Genomic DNA, 7,380 nt, shown 5'->3' with positions numbered 1-7,380 from the left:
TCCGACTACCAACCGTACAGGAAGAACCGTACACGACTGATATCCACGGCAATCGCTGAACCAAATCCACTGCGTTATCGACCGAGCCAACGGCGCGATCGACCTATCCACGAAGGATTTTTCCTGCAAGCAAATCGAAGAACATGCAAGAAAATAATAGCCAAGCAATCTCAAAATTGCGAATATGCTAGATGGGATTAATCTCACAAAATGGGGTTCCGATAGAATGTCTTGACGGTCGCACTAGCCGCTACGAGCGAAGACAAATAAAAGTAGCAATAGCTAAACTTCTCTAAACAAAACCCGAGTCTAAAATCTATTTTAGGCTAACTATTTATTAAGGGTACAGCCGCGTGCGCACGGTGCCGCGTTGACGTGTCCTTGTCTGCTACGAAGAGATGCGGCTGGTGCATGTCCTTGTTGATGTTAGACTCTTGGAGATCAAATCCATGTATGCATACATGCATTGCATGGCATGCAGCCCACATGGGACTTGGGGCCCACGTCCTTTAAATTAATAATGTCATGCATGCTTGACTCAGCCTGAACCAAATTGTTGCTTATACGTCTGCAGTTGTTACTGGTTCATGCACCTTTCATCTGTGTATATTTCTTTCTAGTTCTTCCTTTACATCCTTCCTTCCTGAGTACAAGAAAACTAAAACATGAGCGTAGCATTATATTCCTATTATTTAAATTATACGTACAAAGAAACGAAAGTACCTTGTCATGTATTTGTCGTGTAATATTTGTAGACCTTTTTACCATAGCTATGTCCACATCATCCTCCCTTTTCTTGAAAATAAAGTCGTCCTCGACTTTCATTTGTCTGGAACACACCATATAGCAAAGCAAAAATACATGCAACGTATATATGTTGTTCCAAAGGCGTTAGCTCATGAGGGTGTGATAAATGTGTAATAGCACAATTATGAATATCATGATAATTTTTTTTCATATCAAAGCATAATATTACGAAAACCATGATATATTTTATCCCACATAGTGTCTATATATGAATTATAGGGACGCAAATGAACGACCTGAACATGCAGTATGTCTAGTTCAGAAGATGAGACACTCAAAGGAAATATTTCTGGATTGATAGCAAGCATACTATGCATAGTATGATGTGTTGATTTAGCTTTCCCATCATTAATTATTTCATCAGGGGTCATAGGAAGCAAGGCAATGGTTTTTCCTTCAAACACGAGAGTATACAAATTGGTTCTACCATGATGAGTAACACTATTATCAAATTGCCAAGGTCGACCTAACAATAAAAACACCGCTTGCATAGGTACGACATCACAGTCAACTTGACCATGATAGGAACCAAGTGTAAAAGGTACTCTCACCACAACGTGTTACCTTCAACTTACCACAGTCATTGAACCATTGGATGTTATATGGATGGGGGTGCTCGTAGTGGGTGAGGCAAAGTTTCTCGACCATCTCTATACTCGCCAAATTATTGCAGCTTCCACCATCAATGATCACACGAACGGAATGCCCTTTGACAACAAACTTAGTTTGAAAAAGATTATGACGTTGAGACATCTCAGCACGCCCCACCTGGGCACTAAGTACTTGCATGGTTACAAGGCTCGGGAATTTATCTACCATTGTAGCATTAACATGTATCTCCTCCATGTCATCCTCCTTAGTGTCACTTGCATTATTAGTAGCCACCATAGCACATGTATCCTCATCCAAATCACTAGCAGAAGAGTACTCACCATCTTCCCGCACAATGAATGTACGTTTTATTCGTCGGCAATCCTTCATCAAATGCCCGCCACCTTTGCATATATGACACTTCATGTCTCTTGTGCGTCCAGACGAAGTGGTGGGTGCTTGAGAAATTGCTCTCGACGCCGCAGAGGATTGTGGAGCTGATTTCGAACTTGTTGGGAGTGCACCATTGTTCGAGACATGTGGTGTTGCCTCGGTAGTGGGTGGGATAGTTGGAGAATGTGTCCATGATGAGTGACGACCTGGACAAAAAATACCTCGTCCCTTGTTGTGTCGTCCCTGTACTTCCCTTTCAGCTTTACAAGCAAAATGGAACAAAGCGAGTAATAGAATTGTACTCCTTATAGTTCAATATATCCTGAATATCACGATTCAAACCACCTAAAAATCTAGCCATCATAGCATCGTCGGTTTGCAACTAATCCACATCGCACTAAGCTAGTTTGCAATTCTTGATATAATCCTCTACAGAATTGCTACCTTGTTTTAAACGTTGCAATTCATTTAGTTTATCACGAGCATAATAGGAAGGAACATAGCGTTGTCGCATAGCTCGTTTTAAACCATCCCAAGTAGTAGGTATATTATTCGCATTAATACGACAATATTCACTCCACCACATGGAAGCAAAGTTTGTAAATTCACTAGTGGCTGCCCTAACCCTTTGGTTCTCAGAATATCATGACATGCAAATTTTTGTTCAACAGAAAGTTTCCAGTCAAGATAAACATCTGGATTATATTTACCATTGAAAGCAGGCATAGTAAATTTGATTTTGGCAGTAGAGTGTTCATAATCTCTAACATCATACCTGGGTTGACCTCGTGCCATACCGTGACGGTTGAAACGTAGTTGTCGATGAGCACGGTCATTGTGGTGGTTGACCATTTGGTCGTCTTCGGTGTCACCAGAATAATCCTCGTAGTTGTCCCCATGTTGCTCGACGCGGGGAGGAATTTGTTGGTGCTGGTTTATGGTAGCGCCATCAGTGGCAGTATAGCTGGGTGTTGTGGATGACCCATGGGCACACGCCGAGCTCGCGAAATAGCGCCGCCACCCGTGGAGTTGCGAGGATCAGCATTGTTGTTTATGGGGGGTGCAGTCCGCAACTCGTCAAGACGTGACAAGATGTCCTTTAGCTGTGTGTTTGCAACACCCTGTGCATCCTCTATGGCCTTGAGCCTTTCTCCAGTCGCAATCTGAGCACCCTCAAGTTGGGCAAGACGCTCGCTTGGTGACTTTCACATCCGTCGGTGAGACCCTCAAGTGGTGTTGATCCTGTGTCATTGTTAGCGAAAGAAAAAAAACACAATTTATAATCCCTATCAACTAACCGGATGTGGTGGACAAATTTTCTCTCACACTCAAGCTTAGTATCAAATTCTTACTTGTTCTTACCAATGCAACAGGTGATGATCGCGCGTTGGTGTTGGCCTCAAACGACCGATGAAGATTGGATGGAGCGAGAACCAGGAATCAGTAGAGCCGGAACCTGTACTTATTGGTAGAAAAAGTGTAGCTTGGCAAAGGCTTCTCAACTCACAATTTCAGTGGCACAATTTAGCAAAAAGCAATGCAAGTTGAATAATTGCTCAAACTCCTAACTAGTACTGGCAATCGACTAGAAAGAGAGAAAATAATCTAAGCCCAGATACTGAATCAAATGAGTGTGAAAAGCGATGCAAATATGTTAGCTCTAAATAGCTAGATATAAGTGAGGTATAAACTGTCGCTCGTACAGAGCAGAAGTCCTGGATATCAAAATGCTATGCGGCCTCAACTTTGCACTTTTCCTTTCTTTTCTTTCTTTTTTTCCTTTCTCTTTGTTTCTTTCTCTTTTTTTTGCTATTTTTTCTCTGTTCTCCTCTCTTTTTCTTCTCTCTTTTTTTTCTTTTTTTTTGCTCCTTTGTTTTTTCTTACAAGCCGGTTACTATCAGACGAAATAAAAAAAAACGCTTCAAAACAAGCTGTGTGCTACTAGTACCGGAGAAGAGATAGAAAAGCAAACTAGTCAGAGAAAGCAAGACACAACTTGTACTTTTGATAGGACGTGTGCTGCTAGCGGTGGCTAAAAGTAATGATGGATGGTTACCCAGATGGAATCAAGATGCTTGGTCTCTAGCGGCAGCAGTATGGGGCGTGCGCGCGGCAGCACATGAACAAATTTTAAGGTGGATGGGGATGTGTGTACAGATGCAGCGACTCAGGCGCGTGTGCGGCAAACACTTAAACTTGGCAGATGAGGTACACCGTGCGCGGCGGATGGACTGATGTGGCAGAAAATATGGTGGAACAAAAACAAAGTTCGATCTGGTAGATAATTTACTCTCGGACTAATCTAGATCCAGCACTAGTATTAGATGAATGCAATCAAAAATTCAACTACACAAATACTAGATGCAAAAATTGCTAAAGGCTAAAAGAAATAGGTGCAGCGGATGAACTAATCTAATTTTTGGCTTTTTATGGGTTGTAGGACTAAAATCAATCTAATCTAATAAAACTGTAAATCTCTCATCGCGATGAACCTGAAAACTGATACCACTTGATGTGAACTGGGACCCGATCTTTCGATGAGAGAGGATAACTACGATTTTGGGTGGGACTTGACCCTCACGATCCGGCTACCAACCGTACAGGAAGAACCGTACACGACTGATATCCACGGCAATCGCTGAACCAACTCCACGGCGTTATCGACCGAGCCAACGGCGCGATCGACCTATCCACGAAGGATTTTTCCTGCAAGCAAATCGAAGAACATGCAAGAAAATAATAGCCAAGCAATCTCAAAATTGCGAATATGCTAGATGGGATTAATCTCACAAAATGGGGTTCCGATAGAATGTCTTGGACGGTCGCACTAGCCGCTACGAGCGAAGACAAATAAAAGTAGCAATAGCTAAACTTCTCTAAACAAAACCCGAGTCTAAAATCTATTTTAGGCTAACTATTTATTAAGGGTACAGCCGCGTGCGCACGGTGCCGCGTTGACGTGTCCTTGTCTGCTACGAAGAGATGCGGCTGGTGCACGTCCTTGTTGATGTTGGACTCTTGGAGATCAAATCCATGTATGCATACATGCATTGCATGGCATGCAGCCCACATGGGACTTGGGGCCCACGTCCTTTAAATTAATAATGTCATGCATGCTTGACTCAGCCTGAACCAAATTGTTGCTTATACGTCTGCAGTTGTTACTGGTTCTTGCATCTTTCATCTGTGTATATTTCTTTCTAGTTCTTCCTTTACATCCTTCCTTCCTGAGTACAAGAAAACTAAAACATGAGCGTAGCATTATATTCCTATTATTTAAATTATACGTACAAAGAAACGAAAGTACCTTGTCATGTATTTGTCGTGTAATATTTGTAGACCTTTTTACCATAGCTATGTCCACATCACGAGCCATAGAAAATAAATGGATCTTTAAGAAGAAGACAAACGCGGATGGTAATGTGACCATCTATAAAGCTCGACTTGTTGCTAAGGGTTATCGACAAGTTCAAGGGGTTGACTACGATGAGACTTTCTCACACGTAGCGAAGCTGAAGTCCGTCCGAATCATGTTAGCAATTGCCGCATTCTATGATTATGAGATATGGCAAATGGACGTCAAAACGGCATTCCTTAATGGTTTCCTTAAGGAAGAATTGTATATGATGCAGCCGGAAGGTTTTGTCGATCCTAAGAATGCTGACAAGGTGTGCAAGCTCCAACGCTCGATTTATGGGCTGGTGCAAGCATCTCGGAGTTGGAACATTCGTTTTGATGAGATGATCAAAGCGTTTGGGTTTATGCAGACTTATGGAGAAGCCTGCATTTACAAGAAAGTGAGTGGGAGCTCTGTAGCATTTCTCATACTATATGTGGATGACATACTGTTGATGGGAAATGATATAGAATTCTTGGAAAGCATAAAGCCCTACTTGAACAAGTGTTTTTCAATGAAGGACCTTGGAGAAGCTGCTTATATATTAGGCATCAAGATCTATAGAGATAGATCGAGACGCCTCATTGGTCTTTCACAGAGTACGTACCTTGACAATATATTGAAGAAGTTCAAAATGGATCAGTCAAAGAAGGGGTTCTTGCCTGTATTGCAAGGTACGAGATTGAGCACGGTCAATGCCCGACTACGGCAGAAGATAGAGAAAAGATGAGTGTCGTCCCCTATGCCTCGGCCATAGGGTCTATCATGTATGCTATGCTGTGTACCAGACCTGATGTAAACCTTGCCGTAAGTTTGGTAGGAAGGTACCAAAGTAATCCCGGCATGGAACACTGGACAGCGGTCAAGAATATCCTGAAGTACCTGAAAAGGACCAAGGAAATGTTTCTCGTTTATGGAGGTGACGAAGAGCTCGTCGTAAAGGGTTACGTCGATGCTAGCTTCGACACAGATCTGGATGACTCTAAGTCACAAACCGGATACGTGTATATTTTGAATGGTGGGGCAGTAAGCTGGTGCAGTTGCAAGCAAAGCGTTGTGGCGGGATCTACATGTGAAGCGGAGTACATGTCAGCCTCGGAGGCAGCACAAGAAGCAGTTTGGGTGAAGGAGTTCATTACCGACTTAGGAGTCATACCCAATGCGTCGGGTCCGATGACTCTCTTCTGTGACAACACTGGAGCCATTGCCCTTGCCAAGGAGCCCAGGTTTCACAGGAAGACCAGGCATATCAAGCGTCGCTTCAACTCCATTCGTGAAAGTGTTCAAAATGGAGACATAGAGATTTGTAAAGTACATACAGACCTGAATGTAGCAGATCCGTTGACTAAACCTCTCCCTAGAGCAAAACATGATCAACACCAGAACTGCATGGGTGTTCGATTCATCACAATGTAACTAGAATATTGACTCTAGTGCAAGTGGGAGACTGTTGGAAATATGCCCTAGAGGCAATAATAAAATGGTTATTATTATATTTCTTTGTTCATGATAATTGTCTATTGTTCATGCTATAATTGTCTTATCCGGAAATCGTAATACATGTGTGAATACATAGACCACAACACGTCCCTAGTGAGCCTCTAGTTAACTAGCTCGTTGATCAAAAGATAGTCATGGTTTCCTGACTATGGACATTGGATGTCATTGATAACGGGATCACATCATTAGAAGAATGATGTGATGGACAAGACCCAATCCTAAGCATAGCTCAAAGATCGTATAGTTCGTTTGCTGTAGCTTTTCTGAATGTCAAGTATCATTTCCTTAGACCATGAGATTGTGCAACTCCCGGATACCGTAGGAGTGCCTTGGGTGTGCCAAACATCACAACGTAACTGGGTGACTATAAAGGTACATTACAGGTATCTCCGGAAGTGTCTGTTGGGTTGGCACGAATCGAGACTGGGATTTGTCACTCCGTATGACGGAGAGGTATCTCTGGGCCCACTCGGTAATGCATCATCATAATGAGCTCAATGTGATCAAGTGGTTGATCACGGGATCATGCATTACGGTACGAGTAAAGTGACTTGCCGGTAACGAGACTGAACAAGGTATTGGGATACCGACGATCGAGTCTCGGACAAGTAACGTACCGATTGACAAAGGGAATTGTATACGGATTGATTGAATCCTCGACATCATGGTTCATTCGATGAGATCATCGTGGA

Source organism: Triticum urartu, chromosome 7, assembly GCF_003073215.2.
Source record: "Triticum urartu cultivar G1812 chromosome 7, Tu2.1, whole genome shotgun sequence".
NCBI classification, from domain to species: Eukaryota; Viridiplantae; Streptophyta; class Magnoliopsida; order Poales; family Poaceae; genus Triticum; species Triticum urartu.
Note: the sequence above shows the minus strand (reverse complement) of the source record.